The sequence below is a fragment of the Mustela erminea genome, chromosome 7 (assembly GCF_009829155.1).
Source record: "Mustela erminea isolate mMusErm1 chromosome 7, mMusErm1.Pri, whole genome shotgun sequence".
Lineage (NCBI taxonomy): Eukaryota > Metazoa > Chordata > Mammalia > Carnivora > Mustelidae > Mustela > Mustela erminea.
In genome coordinates this window covers 45,913,121-45,938,224 of record NC_045620.1, presented here as the reverse complement: position 1 = coordinate 45,938,224, position 25,104 = coordinate 45,913,121, and the positions used below count along the sequence as shown (strand labels likewise).

Genomic DNA, 25,104 nt, shown 5'->3' with positions numbered 1-25,104 from the left:
GTTTCTCCTCCCCACTTTCACTACCGTGTTGCTTTCTGAGATCACCTACTGAAAAATTTACTTGCCCTCAAATCTTTGTCTCATGGTCAGCTTCTGGGAGAATCCAACTGAAGTTACATAGAGTAATGCGTCCAAAGTCAGAGCCTAAACTAGTGGCTAAGCTGACTCCCAGTCAAGAGTACTTCCCATAGTTGTTATATTCTGAGACAGTTTCAGAATAATCAAGTGTTAGACTTTATTGAGTGATGGGGGAGGGCTCATAGAAGAAAAATTTGAATTGTATATTAACTACATTAAACAGATGTTGCTTGGAAAGAGCGCTAGAATAGGAGTCAAGGAATATGGGCTCTCACTGTTCTGTTCCGTGAGTATGTTGTGTAACTCCCAAGCATGAACAGGAAAGACTAAATTCCCATTCCACAGTCACACCTCCAGCATTCCTTTAAGAGTCAAACGGGTGACAACTGCAAACAGCAGTATCAGAAAGAAAAACAAGCAAATGAATGGAACCATTTAATTTTTCTCAATTTTGATAGCTCATTCAATAACATATTATGTTTTTAAAATTTTCTTGTAAGCTTCTCATGTAGTCCTGATCCACATTTGAGAAATAGACAATTAACCCAACACATCATTCTACACTGTCTGGATAATCAGCCTATGTTGAAAGTTTTAAAAAACAAAATCTTCAGCTATGATCTTTAGCAGACAGTTGTCAATGGCTCACTTTAACAAGAAAGGGCTCCAGGGATAAAAAGTGATCTCTCTGTCCGAACAACAAATGTTCCTATCATTGCAGAACATACATAGGCACGAACTGCCTGGATAAAGACAGTCATGATATTTTTTTCTCCATTGGTTTATTTAAAAAAGAAAAGCCCATATATTATAGCTTCCCCCCACCACTAGCTTCTTTAGGATTTATGAAATTCACCTAGCTCTGTGTGTGTGTGTGTGTGTGTGTGTGTGTTGAGTTTTTGATACCTATCTCTTTGTATGTTAGTGAGTAGGGTAGAAAAGTACAGAGAACAGATTAATAAGAGAGAGAATATCTCAAAAATGGTCTTGGACACAAGTAATAATACTGATAATGTTCTGTAATAAAATAACCACAGGGTCAGGATGTATGTCCTTATTTGCTTACTACACTGATCACACTTTTCTGGTTGAAAGGTAAAATGCGATTTAGGTGCTAAGAATTTAGAAGTTACTTTGGTTTGACATATATTTTTATGGTTTTTTTTAAGGGAAATAATTTGATTTGGTCTATAGTTTGTTTAGAAAACTTTACTTTCCAACTTAATTGAATCCACAGCTGCTGGAACTAGTCTTTCCTTGCTACACACTAGCTTTTGCTTCTGCTAAGGTGGGAAAAGACTTAATTTGGGAATTATATTTCTCTCAAAGATCAATTTCAAACTGGATATTTTAAAAAAGATATGTTAGTTGACAGATTCATATCTACATTACCACCTCCAGAGCAGGGGATGTTCTTTTTTTGTTTGTTTATTGTTCTGCTGGTGTGTTACATCCTGAATGCTGAGAACTTATTAGCCTCCTCCGTGTCACTAAGACAACTTTTTATGAGCACTTGCTTCTTCAACCAAATACAAGGAACTTTCATTTAATTCGTGTATTCATTTTTTAAAGATCCACCCAATAGACATAGGGAAAGGGGGAGGAAAACCTAGGAAATAAAATCAGTTTCTAAGACGTTAGAGTGAAAAATAATCTTATTTTTAAAGAGAAAGCCTCAAATTAAGGAATGAATTAAAAAAAAACTTTATTTTTCCTTTCTTGACATCTACAGTATGCAAAAGGCAAGAAAGCCTCTTTGAGTTGGGGAAAAGTTGTCCTTTGAAATGACTTCAGTGATATGATTTCAAACGCATTAATTTCACACCGTCCACAGTAGGTAATGAAGATGCAGATTCGGGTCAGATTCACGGTCCGGAAAAACTGCAAATTAAGATGCTGTTGATTGATCCGCTGCCGGCTGTCTTAATCACCGTGATCAAAATCCAAATATTAAGAAAAGGGGCCCGGAGGGATGCCTTTGGGCTTTTGACAAACCCTCGACCAAACTCGGAAGCCCAGCCTGCGCTTTTCCTAATCTTTTTCCAGGCAAAAGTCCCCATCAGCCCGCGTGGGGCTCGCAGTGTTTCTCGAGAGCTCTTCGACATCCCCCATCCCCCAAACCCACACCCACCACGACCCCGGGAACCGGTTTGGGCTGTCAAAACACGCGGCGGCGTGCTGAGTCCCAGTAACTCGCATGACGATTAATGAGCGGCTTGATAATTTAATATCGCGTGTGATTAAATTATAAGGCGTGGGGGAGGGGAGCTCTGAGCTCCGTCGCCGGCCAGGGCCGACGCCGCGGAGCCTGCGGGTCTCGGCTGAGTGCAAACCGCGCTCTTCCTTCGCTCAGTGCCTGGCAGGCTGGGCAAGCGGCGGGTCCGCGCCTTCCCAAGGTCAGTGGGCCTCGGGAGGGGAGGGCGGTGGGCTTGGGGTTTGGGGGGAAAGGTGGCTCGCAGAGCCGAAGCGGGAGGTACCAACACGGGGCAACTCGGGTATGAGCGGAAGAGCTGGGCGAGCGGCGGGCTTTTCTCCCAGCAGAGGCGCGGAGGGGCCGGACGACGGCCCCAGGCAAGGGAAGATCTCTTTCTTAAATCCCCTGTCCCTCTGGTACAGTGGTTAATGGAATCCTTGGGACCCCCGAGACCCCTAGAAACAGGGAGCTCCGGGCCTGGCCCAGCGGGGTCTGTGCCGGGCCCCCGCCCCCAGCGCGTGGACTTGGAGAGGGTTTCCCTGCAGGTGAGGAGGTGGTGGCCGCGTTGAGCCCCCAAAGCCCCTCTCCTCCGCAGCCTCAAACCCCGGCCCTGTCCCCCGCCGGGCGGAGTCCACGCCAGCCTAGGTTTAGGCACGTCCGGAGGAGAGAGGGAGTATAAAGCCACACAAGAGCCTGACGTCTTGGGAAAGCGGATGGATGCTAACAGTCTCCGGGGTTCCCAGCTTGATTTATTGGGGAGTAGCGCGGATTCCGAACTAAGCCCCTTTGAGATTACTGGAGGGACTCCTTGCTGTCACTCCCTTCTCCTTAAAGGACCGCAGGCACGTTCGGGCGTGGCTACCCCTTTCTCCGGAAGTGTGAGCGGAGGTTTGGAGGCGAACGCCCCGCGTGGGCCCGCGCGGGTAAAGGGGCCGTCTGCCCGCACAATCCCCGCAGCTATGGCGTAGTTCCTCGGCGGGAGAGGTAGGTGGCTGCTCCTGCTGCAATGCAGAGCGTAGAGTCTGCGCGGAGGACGACTGTGCTGGAGGGAGAACCCCTTCAGTGGGCGGGAGAGAGAACCCCTTCAGTGGGCGGGAGGGAGAACCCCCTCAGTGGGCCAGACCGAGCGTCGCCCCTTTGCGGTCGCATCGAAGGGCTTCATATTCAGCAAAGGGAGGGTAGGCCCCCGAGAGACGAGGATGTCCCTGAGAAGACCCTAGGAAACTGTTCAGACGCCGAAATGAAAACGCCAAATCCGGGCTCCGGAGGGTGGGTGTCCAAGCCATGCCCGGGACAGCCAGGAGGACCGGCTGGATTTTCAGCCAGGCAATGAATCCTGGAGGGGATGCCACAGGCTGAAACCAGGCCACCTGCCTCCCTTCAGCTGGAGGGCCCGGGAGAGCTCCAGGAATGGCGCGTCTGGTGTCTCGTGCTTTGCGCTCCAGGTGCCCTGGCAGAACCTCCCTCCAAGAAAGGGATAGGAGCTTCCTACGCCCCGTTCCTTGGATATTCAGATTAACCACACTTCCTTGGCTTCTTTAAAAATTTGGAAGTAGCACCAAGCAAGGGGGGAAATCAGTAGCAACCAAATGGACTTGTAAACAAGGGTCACAGTATGGGGGATATATTATCTATATAATATATGTATTATAAGTATAATAAATGCATATATACATATATGCATATGTAATATGTGCATATGTTTGTATATAATATAGAAATATATAGTATATATTTTAATCATATATATATATATATACACACACACACACCAAAGGAGACGATGAAAATGAACCTGCCTGAGCACAAACAAAATACAAATCTGTTCTAGGAGGCTTAGCCTGAAATACTCCAAACTAGCAAAGGGTGTAGGTAGGCTGTACCTACAAACCCAGGATATTTGGAACACACAAAATGCTCCTTAGGAAAAAAGTTTGAAGGGTGCGGTGGGGGAGGGGTGTTGGAAACACACCCAGAAGACTTCTTTCGCCCTTGACCTGCGACTGTCCTTGGAAACGCCTGTAATCCCGGTGGCTTTGTTCCGGCCGAACTCCTCTAGGTCCAGGCTGGCAGGCTCTGAGGAGGAGGCCACCCCATCAAGGTGTCTGAGTAATAAGTAACGAGGTTTCATAGGCAAGGATGCTGCCCTCCACCGCCTCTGTATCTGAGAATCACTCTGCAGAGAGGTCGCCCCTGCACGCTGGCACTGGACCCCCGCGTACTGCCACGCCCCAAAGCCAGATGCAAGATTGTGGACTGCCGCTTTTATCCCTGTTCTTAAAACATTCCTTAAGTTTGTTCTTCCTCTGTGCCTTGCTCCGACACAAGCAGAACGCCTTTATCTGGTTTCCACCCCAAACAGCGGATGGGCCCACGGAGGACAATTTGAAAGCTCAGGGCCAACTTTTTCCTCCAAAAAGTGCCACCTACCACGTAAATGACGGACGCCTCGTGGACACAATACCTTTCCCAGGAATTAAATCTGGGTTCCACAAATCGGACTGGGAAATTCCTAGACAGAAGTGTGTCCTTGGAAAGAGGGACTCGAGGAACGTGTTGTGATGAGGGGCGCCAAGCTAGGTTTTCCAGATTGTTTTGTTAATCTGTAGGGTGACTAAAGGACGCTACGCTATTGTTAGGGAGAGGGCAGGCTCCAATTTCTAACGACTCCCAAAGTTGCAAAAAGGAGGAAGAGTCGTTTTCTTTCATCCACAAGATCACTCCTGTCTAATGATGTCGGACACCTGCAAAATGACGTCGAAATCGGTGGCGCATGGGGTGACATTGTTCATTCAACCTGCCAGGACGCGAGCGGTGCTGCCTTTTTCCTGCCTCCCGAGGGCGAGTTCGCGCATTGATTTCACCCCTCGCTCTCAGCCCTGCTGCCGAACACCATTTAGGCCAAGATCGGGTATAATGGGAAACACTATCAGCAGACAATTACCCTTTCAGAGGATTCACTTCTCCTCACAGACACTGTTATTTGAGAAATAGGATCATTTGATTTCATATTGCACTAAATAACACCCAGCCGGTTCAAATTGCCAGCTTCTTAAAAACCGCCCATTGGAATAAATTGCAGCAGCCTCTTTTGCTTTTCAGGGCAACATGATGGGCACCGGGCAGAACTTGTAAAAATAACTACAAAGCCAGCCCCGAGCTGCCGCTATTGGTGGGAACAACTCTGCCACCCCGCAGGCAAAGGCATTTAGCCACCGGGTTTCCTGCCACCGCCCCCTCTGCCCGCCAATTTAGGGATGGTTCAACCACTTGGCTTTGGGATTAAAATGAACAGCCCCAGCTGCCCGGAGAAAGCGCTTCGCGACACCGCGAGTTAGTGATGGGCAGAGAGAGGTGGGCGGGTGCAAGGCACGGATTTAAGTGGGTGCGGCCGCGCTGCCTGCAGGGCTTTGGCGTCTGGAGATAGCCTAGGGTCTGGGGTTCGCATTCGGGGTGTGCGCCCTCCAGGTTCGCGGGTCTTGGGATCGCACCTGGAGAGTGCCACTGCCGCCGCGCTCTGCTTACCCGTGCGCGCTGCCGATTTGCGGGCCGCGGCACCTCGCTCCCCGCCCCCCCCCCCACCCCGACAGCCTCCTGACCTCAGCCCCCGCGCCAAGCCGGGAGCTGTGGCTCAAGGGCTCCGACTGGGGACAGAAACAGAAGAGAGCCTCACTGTGGCTTCAGCGAGGAGTCCAGAGGGTGAGAAGGAGGGAGGAACACGGAGAAAGGGAGAGAGACGAGCTTGAGTTCTCTGCACACCCGCCCCCAGAGAAGTTTCAGGACGAAATGAAGCTTTTGAGATGGGCCACGAGCTGCGGTTTAATAGACACTGTTCAACTGGGTGACAATTCTGCTCGATGGGAGCGTTCCACCCCCACCCTTTTGTGTACAAGATTTGACTCCTTGGTGCTTGTTTTATTTGTGCCAAGGGGCTGGGAGAATTTAAGACGGCCCAGGCATTGGCGAGTCTGTCTTTTGAAGTCTTTATTACATTTGTGCTAATGTATTTCACGAAGGCTGAATTAGATTCTCCCTCAGGTAAATTGAAGGCCGCATCCCGGGGACTCACCTGTGCACCCCGATTCCGGCCGTGAGCTGGAAGAACCCTTTAGTGGATCCCGAGCCCCGGAGGGAGTTAGTCTGGGCCTTTGGGGGACTGGGTGGGAGCCTTTTCCCTTCCCAGGCACTGGGAGGAGCCAGGGAGCAGGGGTTGTGGGCATGCGTCCAAAGGGAAGGTTACTGGCGCGTCGAATGAGAAACTAAATTCCTCTTGCTGGGTTTGGCGCAGACATTAGGTCCGGGACAGCGTCTGGGGTTGAGGAGAAGGCGCGGGCGCCTGCCCTAGATGGGGTGATGGGGGTCTGAGCGTGCCGCACCCTCCACTTGGCCTTGGCCTTGCCCTGCGGAGCCTGAGCCGCGCTACCCTTTAGCATTTCGTCCCTTTCAGTCTTCTCCCCAGCAAATAAAAGAGCAGTCCCCGAGCCCCATGTGTGCGTGCCCGCACCAGACCCTGGGCCGGGTTGAGCCTCGGGTTTTTGAAAGGTTGCCTCCCCCGCCACCGAGCCTAAGACGCGACCGCGATGCGCGGTTTCCCAACCGCCAGCTCTGGCCCTGAGCGTCTGGATCCAAGGCCGGCCCCGGGTTGCCCACCGGAGCCTAGGCAGAGCCCCGGCGCCTGCAGCATCCAGGTCCCTACCCTAAGGCCCTGGCGTCCCCACCCCGCGTTGCTCTTTGCTCCAGCCCCTCGCACTCAGCGAGTTCTCTCCCAACTTCCCACTGCCTCCCGGTGGGGGCGCAGCCAAGGAACGCTTTTCTAGTTAAATGCCAAGCCCAAACGCCGCAGCTTTTCGAGGAGGTAGGAACAGGGTGATCAAATTCGGAGGAGCGGGAAAACATGTCTCGCCCAGCTCCAGTCTTTTCTGCGGGCGACAATGGAACCGCAGAGCTATCTGTGGAACCGCAGCGCCTCAGTCATCCCGACTCTGTCCGGGTACTGGAGACCCAGAGCAGGCGGAGGCCGCTGCAGCGGCTAGCTGCGCCTTAGGGTCCCCAAAGGGGATTCTTGGGGCAGCGTGGGTGGGCCTTTCCTCCTCACGCGCCTCTCTCACTTTCTTTCCAACCAGGGCCGTGGCAGCGCGTTCAAGGTCGGCCTCCAGCACTCAGTAGAGAGCCTTGCGTTCTCTCTGTCCTAGTCTGGGAGCCCTAGAGAGAACCGGTTGTCGCAGCTCCTGTAAGCTTCGGCCTCGGGCTCTGGCCGTGGGTAGAATGTCATCCCCTTTGCTCACTATTCCCGCCCCCATCCCTGATCTCGATTCTGCAGTGCAGGCCCCCGCGCCACCCTCCCTCGCCCCTTCTCCCTCCACCTCGCCGCCTTTACCAGCGCGTTTTGTTCCCCTGCAGGATTCCCGGCCGAGGGGCAGTTACCGTGCTCTCCTCCGGTGGACGCTAATCAAGTAATTTCCCCATCCCAGCCCCATCAAATTGCTCTTTAGCTGTTGAACCGCGGAGTTTTGCTCGCCTTTTCACATGCTAATCACACCCATTCAGCGGCTCTCGGTGGGGCTGTTTGTCGCGGGATAAATCTCCTTGTTTGCCGGCTGCATGATTAATTGATATTGTTGTCTGGCTTTTGTGGGGGCCGCGAGGAGCTGAAAGGCGGCGCGTCGTGACTGCGCCGGGGGCCGCTGGCGACATCATCGGGCTGCCGAGGTCCCGGCGAGGTCGAGCCGGGGCTGATGACATTATGCGCCCGATTTGGTTTTCCTTATTAAAAGGATGATGAAAGACTCAGAGACCCCAGTTTTACAACCCACCACCAGGACTTGAAAACCGCACAGAGTTTAAGCCAGAAGCGCAGACAAAGCCCGGGCGTTTGCTTAATTCTGAGAAAAGAGTGGGTGTCACTTCTCCACGCAAGAGACAATTAAATCGCATTTCGGCCTACCCGGGATTTCCATAGGAGTTGAACGTGAGCGCGCAAAGCTGTGGTTTGTTTTTTCAAACAAAGAATTTTTTTTTCTTTTTTTGAGAGTGGGGAGGGGTTGTAAAGATGGGTCAAAACCCCTAAAAGATAAGTAAAGGGATGCAAGGGCTTAAAAGGAGACTTTGCAAGTTGTGGTCGAGGAAGCAGCGCAAAGGCGCTTCCTAGCCTGACTGCGGACTGCCAAGCGCGCGATATTTAGACCGAATCGCCCGCCACGAAGTAGCCAAGCGCCAACGCTCAGCTCTCTGGATCACCAAGGCCGGCGACCGCCTGCAGGGCAATGTGTTATTTGCCGTGACCGGTCCCTGCTCTTTGCTGTAGTTTTCCACTGTCCGCGGGGTGTACAGTCAAACCAACAAATTCCTCCGTCCTCCGCACCGCTCCCTCCCCTGCGTCCTGGGGTTTTATCCCCTATGGACATCCCTGAAAACTTGGAGATTCAATTAAATAATTCCAGTTACGTGGTGCTCCTACAGCCTGCTTATTGCAAATATTTCCTTTTTCGAGTTCTTAAAAAAAAAAAAAAAGCAAAGAGAAGAAAAGAAACTGTCGCCTTCGCTTTCACTGCGCGCGGGGTAATTGATAGGCGCCATCGGAGGTCAGAATTTGCATAAGAATTAAGAGCAGTAAATTAATTTAATATTCCATGCACATCTCCAATTATTCCTGGAGACCTTTGTCTCCGCGGCTGCCAGAGAGGGGATTCAGCTGCTCTTCAGCCAAACAACATCTGTGCGGTTAATAATTTGATAAACAGCTCATACAAATAGTTTCTGAATTATCTGGCAGCCCAATGACTATTCAGTTTGGAAACGTTTTGGCAGGGTCTCCCCCGCGTCCTCCGAGGGCCTCAGGCGTCCGCCCAGACAAATGTCTTCTTATCTTTTAAACATCAGCAGACGACAATGTGTACAATGAGTCATTATCATTAAGTAATAACCCTACCCCTTTAAAAAAAAAAGAGAGAGAGAGAAAAAGAAAAGAAAAACGCCTGGGTCATCGCAGTGTCGGCAGGTCGTGTATCAAAGACCCTGAGATTAATAGACCTGTTGGGGAGGGGGTACTGAGTGAAGAACTGCTTGAAGGGAAGAAGATTTGGGTGTTGGGGAGGGCTTGAGGTAGGGGGCTGCTTTTTTTAATATCATGGGTTGAAATTGCACCTATGTATGCAACTCTCTCCTGGAAGAGGAACATGATAGGTGGGTGAGAGGGAGACCAACTTTTCACTGGATCGTCTCTTGTACCTTTCAATTTTTCCCTTCATGCAGGTATTATTTATTCCAAAAATAAATACATAAAAGACAAATTGAATTACCAAAAAACAGAGGTGAATTATTTTTGCTGCCTATAGCCCTTAACTGACGTCTCCCCATTCCTCCATCCTACCCTCACCCTGCCCCCAGCCTGTGCGTCCCACCTGCATTCTGATACCAACTTCCCACAAAAGCAGAAGTATGTCAGCTAACATGTTGAGTTGGCCTCAGTTTGGAATGAAGCACTTGTACAATGATGCCATAATGTTGTCAAATACAGACCTGAATTTAGACACTTTTCCTTTGCCATTCCTGTCTCTACAGTGAAGATTTCACGGCTGCGATTATGTTCCTTTATCTTTCTGCCACCCATAGCAGAACCCTATTCCTGACATTAAGTCTACGAAAGAACCATTTGATCTTGAATGAGGCTCAGACTGCTCTAATTTTTGCAACCTGTGTGTTGCAGCTCTTTTGACAAGTCTGTGTTTACCCTGGAATTGTTCTGCTTCGACTTCACTATAACAGGATGTTCGACTGGGATCCTTATCTCTGTCTATACATTCCTACACGTTTGATGTATATACCTCACCCATTCAATATGTTTTCTATTTCCTATGCTTCTGACAATCAAGTACTTGAAGCCACTGAAAATTACCCTGAAGTTCTGAGTAGTGTCCAAGCAGCAATATGATCGAGCTTTGTCCTTGTACTCTAATGAGCCTGGGGTAGCACTAAGCTTTAAATACAGGCAAGCCCTTCAGACTACAGGTCTAAATATACAACTTTACAATGAATACAATGCTTGCCTGGCTCAACTGAAGAATTACTTTTTCAGAAAACAAGTCATTGTGTCACAAGAATGCAACAATAGCATTTCAACGAAGCACATTCATTTCTATTTTTAAAAAAATTCTTTTTGCATTTCATTAGGTTTTTTCCCTGGGCCTTGCAAGCTTTAAAAGCATACAAATCGTCTCTGTTATTTATGATTAGGGGGTCTCTGTCTGCATCTTTTTATTAATTTCTGACTTTGATTCAGACTTCCAGTCAGCAGAGTGATTTGAAAACATTTCTTTTCTTAAATGGAACATTATCAATTCAATTGGGAACCATTCTAATTTTAAACACCAACATATTCCGTTTCTTAATCTGCTGTTCTGATGTTACTCATTTTTATGCACACAACCTATCCCCTTTGGCAGTAGTTCGTTTATGCTTGATATTTATCTTCTTTACATTTGTTTGACTATTTTTCAAGGCAGTAGATGGGCAGAAAATGGCTATTAAACAATAAGGCAGGGAACTCTGATTATGTTTTTGCCTATGTAAGTAAAGCCACAGACCACTGAAATTTTGAGGCTGGCTTTCTTTCTTTCTCTCTCTCTTTCTTCTCCTCCTTCTCCCTCTCCTTCTTCTCCTTCTCCTCCTCTTCCTCCTCCTGCTCCTCCTTTTCTTCTTCTTCTCCTCCCCCTCCCCCTCCCACTCTTTTTCCCCTCCCCTCCCCCCTCCTCCTCTTCCTCCTCTTTCTTCTTCTTCTTCTTCCTCCTCCTCCTCCTCCCCCTCCCCCTCCCCCTCCCTCTTTTCTTCTTCTTCTTCTTCTTCTTCTTCTTCTTCTTCTTCTTCTAAACTAATGAGCCCTCTCCAGAAAAGCTGTCTGGATACCATTGAAGTTGATGAGTTTGGAAGGATGATCTTGATAAATGCTTGGCTTCTTGATGATTAGACACACATTTTCAGCACAGTTTCTTAAATGAGACTGAGGTCTGCATTGGAGGGAGGTTTGCTGAACACAACCAGAAATTATAGGCAAAAATAATCTAGAGTATCACTTTGCTTTGTAGAGTTCAAATCAAAGGTAACTACTACTCACATATACTTGCAATAAAAATATGAGAAATATGGTATTAGGTGATATTCAGTAACTTAAATGACACATACCCTGGGTATTTCCAACCTAATCATGAAAGAAAGAAACCTTCTTTCATGTGGAAAGTTATAGAATGGACAAGGAGCACAATAATGATTTTAAAAGTTACTATCTTCCTCAAGGATAAAAAGACTTTTGTTTTTAATTTGAAGGAAAAGAACAATGCAGAGACATTAAAAAAAATTCTCCCAGTAAAGAAATTCTTTTATTTCATTTGAAAAAATGAATGATTCTGGATTTTCCTTTTAAGAAAGACAATTTCTACATATGTGGCCATCTTGGACCCAAATCCATTAAAAACTGAGTTTGAAAAATATAGGATAGCATGTAAAAGTTATGAACAGGATTCACTTAGATAAACCTGTCTCCTTTCATTCGCTCCTATTTTAATATTTAAATAAGCTGCGCTGGGATCCTGGATACTGGGTTCAAAAGTATTGGCCTATGGATAATTGCAAGCCACAGAAACAAGTCCCAATTCCTCAAAGATGACTGTAAAATGTCTCTGGTCATCGTAGATGTCAACCAACTTCATGGTTCTTTCTTCTCCTTCTGCTCCCCCCAGGAATCATGATTACAATCGGCAGGTTGACCTTCACCTAACTCTAAGGACAATGTTCACACCATTCCCATTATAGATGTGTATGTTTTTTAAAGACTGTTCAGGAGTATGGCAGTAAACTAAAGTTGAAACTAAAGTCGTTATTATATCTTTTCTTTTCTTTTTCTTTTTTTCTTTCTTTTCTTTTTTTTTTTTTTTTTTAACAAATGTGTACCAAGGGGCAACATGGGTTAAGTGTGAGTCTGGCTGGCTCTGCTTGAAAGAGAGGGTCATAGACAGTGGGGACTGTGGACACCCTGAGCCACCAGCTTTGGCTAGAAAGTTCAATCCAGCAGTCTAGCGTAGACTGAACTTGAGAGGGGTTCCAAAGATTTATTCTGGTTTGCTGACTCTGTGAGGAGAGGAGATGGATCCTGCAGAATATCAGACTCATCAGCATGACATCTGAGACCTGCCACAGTCTGGTTGGAATCAACATTGGGGGATAAGGGAAAAAATGTTGGGCAGTAGCTAATGGTTCTATTTGTCCACTGTTGTACTGGCTCTGTGTACTTGGGCAATCACCTAATCTCCCTGTGTCAGGGACGCCTGTCCACCACTTCTCACCACCGAGTTACTCTCTTCTTGAAAGGCACATGCCTGCCCAGCTGGACTACATTTCCCAGCCTCCCTTGCAGGAGTGTAAACCCACATGACTAAGTTCTTACCCATGAAATGCAAGCAGAAGTAAAGGAAGTAATTGTCATCTCATACTTGCACCTTCCTGTTCTTTCTTGCTGGTTGGAAATGGTGCTAATGGAAGCCGCACTTAGAGGATGACAAAGCTCCCCCAATGACCTGGGTTCACCAGATGACTCCTTGGAGGGGAGCCTGGGTGGCTCAGTCTTTAAGCGTCTGCCTTTGGCTCAGGTCATGATCCCAGGATCCTGGGATGGACCCTGCATAGGGCTCCTTGCTCAGCAGGAAGCCTGCTTCTCCCTCTCCTACCACCCCCCTTTGTGTTCCCTCTCTCGCTATGTCTCTCTCTGTCAAATAAATAAATAAAATCTTAAAAAAAAAAAAAAAGATGACTCCTTGGAGCAGAGTCTGTAGTTCCACCCTGGATTGTTACAAGGAGTGAAATAAAATATCTATTTTATTTGAAACAGTGCATATTTTAGTTCACTTTGCTATAGCACTTAACCCAAAGTAAATCTATACCCCGACTTTATTATTCTTAAATGTAAAACTGTGTCTTAGTTTGGGTTTCCCCCAAAGCAAGCATTTTATTGGGAAGTGATCTGAGGAAATGCCAGTTGAGGAGTGGGTTTGACAGACAGGAAAGGGAAGGCAGCCATTAAAGTGGACTTTGAAGCAAATTACCATTGTGAGCAACTGGGATTTAATTCTATTGAGGCAATTCTGGGAAGCGTTATAGAACATCTGCCTTAGAGTAAGTCCATCTGAGCTGGAGTATTGATACACCAACCCCCATCAGTCATTAGCTGAGGGTTAGTTTTCATAGGCATTATTTCCCCAGCACTTGTTTGGCCTGTTGCATAGGCAGAGTGGGCTTCAGGGACCAAAAAAAAAAAAAAAAAAAAAAAAAGCACCAAGGCAATGCAACGCAGGTGCTGGAGTTGGATATTGAGCTGGTAGGAACTGAAGTTAAGGGCAAAGGTCTACTGATAGGACACTGACCGCATTTGCTACAGAGGGTGTTGGTGAATAGTCTTGAAGCTCCTCTTCCTACATTGAAGTTATCTGGACTCAGTTTATCAGTCTGTTCTTCTAGTTGCTAATCTGAAGTGCCTGCTCTAGCCAGACTGGTGTACTTGATTTAGGGCTCTCCAAATATCATGAGCATTTATTTTCCTTTTATTTGTGCCGTCCTTTCATGGGAATGCATCTCATCACTTGCGTAGGCCCCTTTATCTTTACTGCTTGACCAACCACCCTAGAACTTAGCAGCTTCTTTTTATTTTATTTTTTATTTATTTTAATTTATTATTTTTCACAATTCCATGAGTCAGGAATTTGGGCAGGACTTACTAGGCACTTCTCCATAGAGTGCCAGCTGGGCCTATTCATGTGGAACCACCGTGATGACCTCTTATCTTCAAGGGCCTCTCTTTGTGTGGCTGCTAATCATTCAATAGCCCAGCCAGAACCTTCCTACAGGATGGCAGCTGGGCTCCATGAAGGAGGAAGGAGGAAGGGGAAGCTGCTAGTGCTTTTAAGGCATGTGCTCCCAGAAGTCTCAAAATATCATTCCATCTCATTCTATTGGTTAGAGCAGGTCACAGGGTCTGCCCAGGCCAAGGTGGGCATTAGACTTTTCCTCTTGGTGGGAGGAGCTGCATGTGTGTACAGAAATAGGAGGAACTGTCAGTGGGCTGATTGAGATACTGTCCATCATGCCTACCCACTCCTTGGGCACTTATTCAATTCCCCGAGACATACTCTTATCCTCCCTCATCTAGAAAGCCTTTGCTGCCACATTAGTTCACTAAGGTCTTGTAGCCCCATCTGAACTCTCTAGGCACCTCTTATTACACACACTTCTTATTTTGTCTTTAGTCACTTGTTGTCTTGTAACGCTTTGTTACTATCTGTTCTTGGCTCTTTGAGGGCATAAATCCATGTTAGATTTCCCACACTTTGTACAGTGTGGGAATACAGTGTGTATCTGTGCAAAAACAAAGGAAGGGGCATAGAAGTCAGGGCTGGGTAGAAGTCAGGGCTGGGTGACCAGCATGCATATACTCCCGGGCTAAGATGTAGATCAGTAGGTCATTTCTAGTAGATTTCTCTGGAGTCCTCAACTGTATGCTCTGAAAATCAAATAATTCTGAAATCCTCTGAGGCTAAGTGAGGCTTAGGGGGCACACATGTCCACATACAGGAATGTCCATGTTTGTGACTGGAATAGATATCCTGGAAGGCTTCCCCATCCCAAACACTGTTCCTCTGACATGATGATTCTCTTGTGTCAAACTTAGCCCTCTTTTAGAAGGCAAAGTACTACCTGATGGAGGTGGAGTGAGAAAGAGGGGGAGGGAATTTAAATCCCTTAGTGATAAATTAACTAATAAGAGAACTGTTTCTTTTTCTCTCAACAGAAGGAACTGGGGCAGCTCCAGCGTGCTGGAAGATTAGAGCTCATAGAGGCTGAATGAAGGAGAATTGAGGAGGAGAGGTCCTGATGGATAAGAAGTCTCTATTTTCAGCCAGGCCGGTTGTCCAAGAGACAGTCAAAATAATGCATTGCCCTTGGCATTAGAAGGTGGCTAGCGTTCTTCTGGACAATAGGAACAAATGGAAACATGGGCCAAGAGAAGATTCTGGAACTCTTGCCCATGTTTTTGTGGGTTTGTAGTCAGTGAATGGACATCCCTCCAGTCTCTGGGATTCAGTCTCTTACACTGCGACTAGGCCCTTTGTCACTAGGTGTCCAAAGGCGGAGTGAGCCATGGGAAACCTGGCCCATGATGTCCACAGGAAGTGAATTGAGAGTTGTTTTCTTTTAACAGAATCACTAAGGGAAGTTCAACAGACAACTGGGATGAGTATGAGTGTAAAAGACTGACGCTTCCTCTGTTGCTCCTAGTGACAAGTGGGGGCATTTCTATAGCTCCTGAACATGTTCTCCCTGCAACCCCCACCCTACCTTTTTATTAAATGCCCTTAATTGCCCTTTTGGATCAAAACTTTCTTTATTGTGGCAGTCAAAGTAGGCTTGCTTTAGCTCACTTCATGGCTAAAGATATCAGATGTGTAAAAGATGATGGGTTAGACACATTTTCATGATGAGCAGCTCTTTGTGTGTTGAAGTTAGCTAGCATGCAGAAAATGCACTTTGCTGGGCTCCTGGAAATGTTAATGGATGTTGGCTCTAAGAGAGGCAAAATGTAGCATGGGTTCTGCTACAGGGCACACTTGGGTTTTAATTCCCCCTCTGTCACTAGCCTTGTGACCTTGAGCACATTTGAAAACTCATTTAGATGTGTGAAAAGTTGTCCTCATCTGGGAATTGAGAACAGCAGTACCTAAGTCATGGGGCTGTTACATTCAATACGAAGATATGTGCTAGGTTTTTAGAAAGTTCACTGAAACAAAGTTGTATCTAATAAATGAGTTTTAAAGCAAGGTTCTTTTTTTTTTTTTTTCTCCCTCTTAGAAGGCTGTACCTCCAATTCCCCTTTTCTCATTTTACCATTCTGCATCCCCACCCCACCCCCTTCTACCCCACACCCTTCTCTGAGTCTACCAGTTCTCTGTATTTATGAGTCTATTTCTGCTTTTTTGTTTTTTTAGGTTTTGTGTATAACTAAAATCATAGGGTATTTCTTTCTGTTTCTGATTTATTTCGTTTAGCATAATATCCTCTAGGTCCAACCATTTTGTCACAGATGACACCATTTTTCTTTTATATATATAAATACATACTATATATATATGTATAAATATACTATATATATATGTATATATGTATATAAAGAATATATATACATATATACATATATATATTCTTTATCCATTCATGTATGGCTGGACACTTGGGTTGCTTCTATATTTTGGCTATTGTAAATGATGCTGCAATAAACACAGAAAGGCATGTAACTTTTTGAATTGATATTTTCATTTTTGTGGAACCAATGTATCACATGGTATTTCTATTTTTAATTTTTTGAGGAACCTCCATTTTCTATAGTGGCTGCACCAAGTTACACTCTCACCTAGAGTACACAAGCATTCCCTTTTCTCTACAGCATCTCCAACACTTGATATTTCAAGCCTCTCTTTCTGTTAGTTACGATTTGATCATTTTACCATATCGCCGTTCTGGCGGATTTTGTGTTTGCATTTTCCACTGACCCTCAGAAATTCTCAAAGGCATGCATCCTTAAAACAGAGAAGAAATCCAGAGGATCCAAGATTACCAGCTATCCTGTTACTTGAAGGGAATCTTTTGTTTCCAGTTTGGGGGATTCATGGAGATGAGGTGTTAAAGCCATAACAGTGAGATATTCTTTTTGATGGTTGAAATAATAGATGATCTGTTTATAAAAATTGGCAGAAACCCCTGGATGGAGCTCTTCCTTCTGCTCAGAACATTCAATCCCAGATTGCCCATTGACAGGGAACTCCTACTGCTTCATTGTTATGATTTCTTATAAATGTGTAAAGAAACCCTTCCATTTTGGATGGCCTCTAGTTATTAAGAGTCATTCTTTCTGGCATTTGCTGAATCCCAAAAGCATTGAGACTTGCTCCTCAGATGGGAGACTTGGGAAACGGTCCTGCTTGTTCCATCTTTATCCTTGACCAAACTTCTCCATATACAATCATGTCTCAAAAAAAGAAGAAGGAAAAAAAGCAAGAGTAATCCTTCCTATCATCTTCTCATCTTCCAAAGGCCATTTGTTGGTTGATGACACTACAGAATTTGCAGTGTCCTTAAACACTTGGTGGAGCAAACATCTCTCCATTGACTCTTTAATTGGGTTGAAGCACCCTGATGAGGGGTCTTTATTTAGCCTTTTCATTGAGTTATTTGTCAGAAAGCGAGGGCCCAGGGATTTCAGAACGAACAAAAAGAACTCAGTAACTTTCTAAGACTCTGCTCCAAAATCCAAAGGAGGAAAAAAAATGCCTGGAGAAATTAATTTAAAGATAAATATCAGACAGACCTGGGAAATTGCTGGAAATGAACATACTTACAGATGTCACCTTTCCGAAGGCAGTTAGATTCTTGAATTTCATTTCCTTCATTACACTTTGTGCCCATCGCCAGGATGTATTTTTCCAGGATAAGTAAAGGCAAATTTCTTGGCATTTGCTTTACATTCCCCCACTGGAAAACTCATTAAAGAGTCATTCCTGATGGTGACTTTGCTGGGCTCCTGGAAATGTTTAAATGAAATGGCCTCCTTTTAGTATTTAGTTGAGTTGGCCTAAATATCTGGCGGTCATTAAAACTTCCCCAAGCAGCATTCATAATAATAAACCAAAGTTGCCAACCGGTGACATCATTAAAGCTCTTGTCAGTAGTCACCATTGGAGGGGAAATGGAAATCAGGTTGCATCAGAACGCATAACTTCCAAACCATGGCTTCAGCTCCAGTTTTTGGGGCAGAGGATAGGCTCCCAAGTCTCTTTACTGAGTTTTTAATCAAGTTGCTATTCCACTCTTTCTTTTATGGAGCCATAGAAGTGTCTGTAATGAAAGATTAAAATGGTCCTGTGCAGTGGTTTGCAGTGGCTATGCCCAAATAAAATATGACAGCTCTCTCATAGGGCCTATATGTAAGCAGAGGGAGCTCCCTAACAAGCTGAATTACGTCCTCAGCCATGCATACTGATTGCAAATTGTGTGGGTTCTCCTGGATGCCATAAAAAAAGAGAAAAGGGGTGTGTGTGTGTGTGCGCGCGCGCGCACGTGAAAGAGAGAGATTTTTTTTTTCTCCCAACTGATTATGAACCTCACCCACAGCAAGCAATGGAGAAACCACGTTCAAATTTCCTGTAGCAGAGGACACACACACACACACTTACACACTGACAGGCTAATGGCTACTTTCCCAAAGAGTGGTTAGAAAGAAGTAGTAAATGGGACTGTGTTGATGCCGCGAGAAGACCCGGGCAAAGATCAAGATACCCAGCAACATATCGGATAACACATAATTGGCGGGTCACAGCCAAATGAGTGTAGTCATGCATCGCCGGGCAGGCCTTTGCCGGTGATAAAGACACTTGTAAACAATTCAGTCCCAGAACATGGCAATAATATGTTGATCCGGCGTGTAATGAGGTGTCCCTGGAATCAATAAGCAGTCCTGGAGAGCAGGGAGCAAGGGCAGTGGCTGTCTTTTTGATGACCTTTCCTCACCACCGAGGACCCCATCTCCCCTGAAGAGGACTTTTCTCATTTTGCAGCCGGCTCCGAGTGTCAGAACTTCCATTCGCAGCCGGCAAATGAACAGCCAGGCCCTGCATGCTAATGAAGTCCGGGCTATTTTGCACCTTTTCATCCGCACATTATGCTCTTGACTCTGGAGAAGGTGGGAATTAGGCCGGACCCCGGTGTCAGACTGCCTGATGGCTCGGCTCCGGAAAACTGGTAATTGAAGCTGATGACTGATGCGAGGGAGGCCTGAATTTGGAAATAAACAGTTTCAAGCACTGCATGTCATTTCTAGAGAGACTGCTGCGAGAATGGAAATGAGCTCTGTTTCTTGAATCTAATGCAGTTTCTCAGCGGGAAAAACACCGTCTTTTAGACAACAATGCCAGTCATTAAGATTTAAATGTTCTGGCGATAATAGAAGCACTGGCCTCCCTGTTCACAAACAGCACTTATGTAAATGTCTTTCAACACCCAGATCTACATTTAATCCACGCCCAAGAAGATAACTGTGTCGGAAAGCGGAAGCAAATGCAATTCTTAGTCTATAAATATCATTCATAAGGAGAGAGAGGAAAACACTAAAATTGTTTGCCGACATGTCACAGAGCCCGGCCTGTCAGCGCGAGCGGGAAGGGCGACTCCCTGCCGGAACAATGAGAAGACGTCGGGAAGTGTCCAATAAAACACCCGGAAGCCACACTTTGACTGGTTCTTTGTGCATCGCTGCATTTCCTTCCAGATACTTTCACCCTCCCACCCCCGTCCTAGCCTTTCATGTCTAAGTGGCCCCAATATTTCCCAGCTTAGATGCAGAATCTGTATGTGGAGAGAAGTCCAAATCTGGACCCATTCGTTTGTAATCTTTTAAAAGAAGTTCCTTCGTCGGGTGTTTATTTCATTTTCTAGTCCCATCCCTGGGTTGTCACAAAACCCCTGACCAAACATGACACACTATTTTATCCCCTCTCCCCAGTCTGGCCAGATTAATCGGACATTGTGTTGCTTATGCAAAAAGGAGAGCTCATAACCCACACACAGCCTTTTGTGTTTTAAGAGGTTTAAAAAAATCATTTTTTACTAGATCCCTCCAGCCCAGTTTTTCCTGTGCAGGTGAGACACCTTCAGGGAGAAAATTATGAGCCTGGAGAAGAGGAGAATGAGGCCAGGGGTATTTATCATGGCTGGCCGCAGTGATTCATGAATAACCATTGGTTTGCTCTTTTCTCAATTCTCTTCCCTACCAGAAGTGAGATTTTGATACTTCGGGCCTTTTTCAATTTAATGGTGACATACAGGATTCTCACAGGCAGGCTTTGGTTTGTTAGCGACATCAAGGATATCAGCACAACTTGAGAGAAGCCGAAGACGGCTGGGGTGTTATTGTCACTTCAGTTTAAAGGTAGCAAACCTATCTCACAAAGGATCAACACTGAATTATTTCAACATTTCAAAAATATAGATAAGCAATGCATTTCTAATAGCGTACTTGGGGATACTAGATAGATCAATGAATATTCAGCAATCCTTTGCATGAAATATATGAAACTCAATGAGAAAAAGGATACATTTTAAAAACACGCATACTGGCACACCTACCCCTCACTGTGACAATGTCCCTGTGTCTCATGGGGTCTCCCACAACATAATGGCTAGAAAAGAGGGAGAAAATTGGGGTCACTAAAATGGGATAATGATAACTGCAAGGCTTTCTGAGCATGGTGTACACGTATACCGGGGATTCAGTATTTATACAGTGATTCTTTCCGTGGCCAGGGTGGCATTGATTTTTTGAAAAGCTTTTATGTGTATTTCCTCACAGGACTCTCATCACAAACCTATGGCACAAAGTTTTATTTTATTAACATGTAAGAAAAGGGAGCTAAGAGGAATGAGATGATTTTTCTAAGATCACACAGCAAATAGAGTAGTAAAGCCGAGATTGGAACTTCTGTTTTTAATATCTGCCATGTTGTTCATTTCTCTAAGTCCATGCTCCCCTGTGTAGAAACCACCAGTAAAGGAAGTTATGTAGTATTTGGCTATTTGTACTTTGATTTTTCACAAGCACTACCTCTTCTGTTGCTGTTATGAAGTTGACATTGTTCTGATGCAGAAGCAGGACATGCGAGGCCAGTTGTCTCGAGGAAGAATAACCAAGAGCAAGATTTTTGCCAGGCTTTAATGGCTACCGGAGGTGACTGTTATGCAGTGAAATCATCCTTTTGTGTGGAGAGCATTGCCTGGATAAAAAAAAGCAGTGAATCAGCATAGATTAAGGGTCACGATCATGGACTTGGCTTTGGTTCAAATCCTGGCTCCATCACTGTCTCAGTAGTAACAGAAAAGCAGAGTGGGGCATTTCTCATTCATGTGACAGGAATTCCGGAAGGAGGTAGTCGAGGGTGTCTCGGGTGGAAGAGAACAGGCCTGTGTCATGATCAATAGCCCGCATTCCTATTGTCTCCCTGTTCTACCCTCTGGGACTTCATTTCCATCTCAAGTTTGCTTGGGGCCAATGTCATGGCTCTACAACTTGAGTCATCACATTTTAAGGGGGAAGATGGGAGGAGAGCAAGGCAAGGCATCAGATGGTCATTGTCCTTTCAAGGAGCTTCACAGGAAGCACCTCTACCCCTCAACTGCATCTATAGCTCATCTGTAAGAGCTTTCACATGGCTATGTCTACCTACAAAGAAGGCTGGAAAGGGGATATTGGAAGCTGACAAGTTGCTGCTCCCTCCACAGTCTGGGTTCTCTTACTGAGGATGAAGAGAACAGATCCTGTGTAATTAATGAGAAGGAGCTCGCTGCCATCAGCATTTACTAGATGTGTGAATACAAGCTAGTCTCAGTTGACTTACCTGCCACTTAGGAAAAAATAGTGGCTTCTTCCTCACTACTATACCAGGGAGGGGTTGTGAGAATAAGTGAAATATTTTGCATGAAGTACCCATTGCAGTCCTAGGCAGATAAATATTAGGAGACAGTGATCTAAGAAATGAGGTCCTCAAATATGCTCAGCTTTTCTGCAGATTTTGGAAATGCAAATTAAAATCTCAACAGGACGTCATGTTTCTCTCCCTTCTAATTGACAAAAATTAAAATGAACAATAATGTACACTGTTGGCAAGTTTATGGGGAAATGGGCACTTGTAAGCTACTAGAGAGATAATTGGAACAATGGTTTGAAGGGCAATTTGGCAGCAGTCCTCCTAGGAATCCACCCTAGGGAAATACTTGAGCAAAAGTATAAGGAGACCTGTCTGACAATGGTCACTAAAGTACTGCTTGGATTAGCAAAAAAGATGAAAACAAAAAATCCAAAAAAACCCCCAAGGAAACAGCAAAACTAAACATATCCAAAAGAGGAATGTTTAATTGAACTGTAGTGCATTCATACCAAGGCCCACTATGCAGAAATTAGAAGAAAGAGGAAGATCTGTGTGTAGGTAGTGACAAGGAAAGAGAAAAGGGAAGACGCTGGGATCATGACCTGAGCCAAACGCAGTCACTTAACTGACTGAGCCACCCAGGCATCCCTGAAGACGTTGTTCAATGAAAATTGTAAGTTACAAAATGACATGTAGAATATAATGTCATATATTTAAGTCATTCCATACTGCACTCTAAATCTCTCTTTTCTGTTTCTCTCTCTATGTATCTATCTATGTATCTATCTATCTATCTATCTATCTATCATCTATCTATCTATCTCTCTATATATACTGTTGGGTTGGTGGCTCCGGAGTGCAGGAGAAACAACTGAAATGATCCCTGGGGCCGCCATCTTCCAGCCTCCTCTCCCCCCTTCCTCAACCTGTGACTCTCCGGCCAAAAGGATGTATGCCCAGGTCGTGTCTTCATATCTATGCAGGAAACAGAAGTATTAGGAACCCCCACCCCATACCCTCCGATCACCAAATACCATACCATATATGGATGTGAGCCCATGCCCTGCCTTGGCTGGATAAAAGACCCCCGCCGCTTCCCTCCCAGTGCATCTTCTCCGACTCCGCTTTCCAGAGCCGCAGAATCTCGCTGGAGAGTGCCCACCTCCTCCCGGTGCGACTTTCCTGGCTCGCCTTCTCCTGAGCTCTGAAACTTCGCTGGAGAGTGCCTTTGATAAATCCACCTTGTCTGGTGTCATGTTTACCTCGCCTGTGAAACTTTACATATACTATATATATGGATATTGTTATATATAGGCATACATAGGTATACATATATAGATACTTGTAATTGTGTAGCTAGTGGTCTAGAAAAGAATACACCCCACATTGATCACTTCTTGACTTGGAAAAGGGAAATGGTCAAAGAAACTTAATCTTTAGCTTCGTCTGTAATGATTTACTTAAATGATATTTTAGGGGAGATACAGTATACTTTATTGATGGTACCTGATAAGGTAGGGGTTCCCAAGCCCCTTCCTTTCTTCAAGGGGTCTGAGATGGAAACTGTGGAGGTCAAGAGATTCTCAGTGTGTTGGGGGATGAATTGAGGCAAGTACTCCCCTGCAGCTGAGGACCTCTCTCTTCCTCTGCTCTTACTAAGGCTGGTGGTCCAGGGGGCTTTCTTACTCCTTGGAGGCCATGTGGACCATAATGTCCACCTTCTGGTTGCTATAACTAAATTCATTGTCATACCAGGAAATGAAGTTGACAAGGTGGTCATTGTGAGCAATGTCAGCCCAGCATTGAAGGAGGAAGAGTAGGTGTCACTGTTAAAGTCACAGGAGACAATCTGGTCTCCAGTGTAGCCCTGCATGCCCTTGAGGGGCCCTCTGTTGCCTGCTTCACCACCTTCTTGATGTTGTCATATTTGGCAGCTTTCTCCAGGTAGCAGGTCAGATCCACGACTGACACATTGAGGGTGGGGACTCAGAAGGCCATGACAGTGAGCTTCCCATTCAGCTCAGGAATGACCTTACCTAAAACCTTGGCAGTGCCAAGTAGTAGGGATGATGTTTGGGGCAGCCACTCAGCCACCACACCAGTTTCCAGTTTCCTAGAGGGGCTTTCTATGGTCTTCTGGGTAGCAGTGATTCCATAGACTGTGGCCATGAGTCCCTCCATGATGCTGAGGTTGTCATAGATGACCTAGGTCAGAGGGGCCAAGCTATTGGTGGTGCAGGAGGCATTGCTGACAATCTTGAAGGAACTGTCATACTTTTCATGGTTCACGTTCATCACAAACATGGGGGCATCAGCAGAATGGGCAGATATGATGACCTTGGCTCTACCCTTCAAGTGAGCCCCAGGGTTCTCCATGGTGGTGAAGACCCCAGTGGACTCCACAACATACTCAGCACCAGCATCACCCCTTTTGATGTGGGGATCTCACTCCTGAAAGATGGAGATAGGCTTTCCACTGATGACAATTTTCCTTTTCTCAGCCTTGATTGTGCTATGGAATTTGCTGTCTTTGGAATCATACTAGAATATATAGGCCATGTAGTTAAGGTCTATATGGTGACAATATCCACTCTGTCAGAATGGTAGGCAGACCTGGTAACCATGTGTCCAATAAGGCCAAATCCATTTACTCTAACCTTCACCATCGTGTTTTGGGACACAGCTGACACTGCACCAGAAAATGCAGTTGTCTACTGAACAGGGAAGAGCAGAAAGCCATGATCTTTATAAGTGTACATTTTTATTGTAATATTATTGGGAAGCAATTTTCCATGGGTCTCGTATTTATACTTTATGTCTTGTGGGTATAGACACCAACAGCTATTTTTCCAGACTATCTGTTCAAGGATGTCTGTACAGCAAACAGTTTTGGAAGATAGGGATGGTCTCTTTCTGAGACCAGGATAGGTTTGTCTGCTGGCCAATGTAGTAAAGATAATGCCCCCCTCTGGGACAAAGTTTGAGCAGTTTGCTTGTAGCCCCTTTAAAAGATTGAGATTTCCTAAGCCTAAGGTCACTCAGGTCTGTTGCAAACCAAGTGTGTGTGCTGCATCCACCTGTGCTCAACCCCATGTCACCCCCGTGGCACTTAGGAGTCAAAAGGAACTCATGCAAACACAAAGCTCATAATTTCTGGGAGTAATAAAGTCCTTTGTCTCTGACCTGGGAGTCTTATGTCTTCCACTGACATCCATGAGATTGTGGCAGGCTAAAATCTCAGCATGTTTACAATGTAGTGTAAATAGTGAATAAGTGGACTCACATGTAACCAGCACCAGATCCAGGAAAAGACCATCACTAGCA

At 45.7% G+C, this 25,104-nt stretch overlaps 1 long non-coding RNA gene and 1 pseudogene across 1 annotated transcript; one reads left to right on the top strand and one right to left on the bottom strand.

Annotated features, from left to right (window-relative positions):
- The first annotated feature begins 1,897 nt into the window (after positions 1 to 1,897).
- Positions 1,898 to 16,371, top strand: LOC116595331. The gene is made up of 3 exons (XR_004287618.1): positions 1,898 to 2,474; positions 3,107 to 3,256; positions 15,102 to 16,371. It is a non-coding gene; the product is annotated as an uncharacterized LOC116595331 (long non-coding RNA).
- A 7,091-nt stretch (positions 16,372 to 23,462) lies between these two features.
- LOC116595330 lies at positions 23,463 to 24,446 on the bottom strand (annotated as a pseudogene).
- Positions 24,447 to 25,104: the final 658 nt, after the last annotated feature.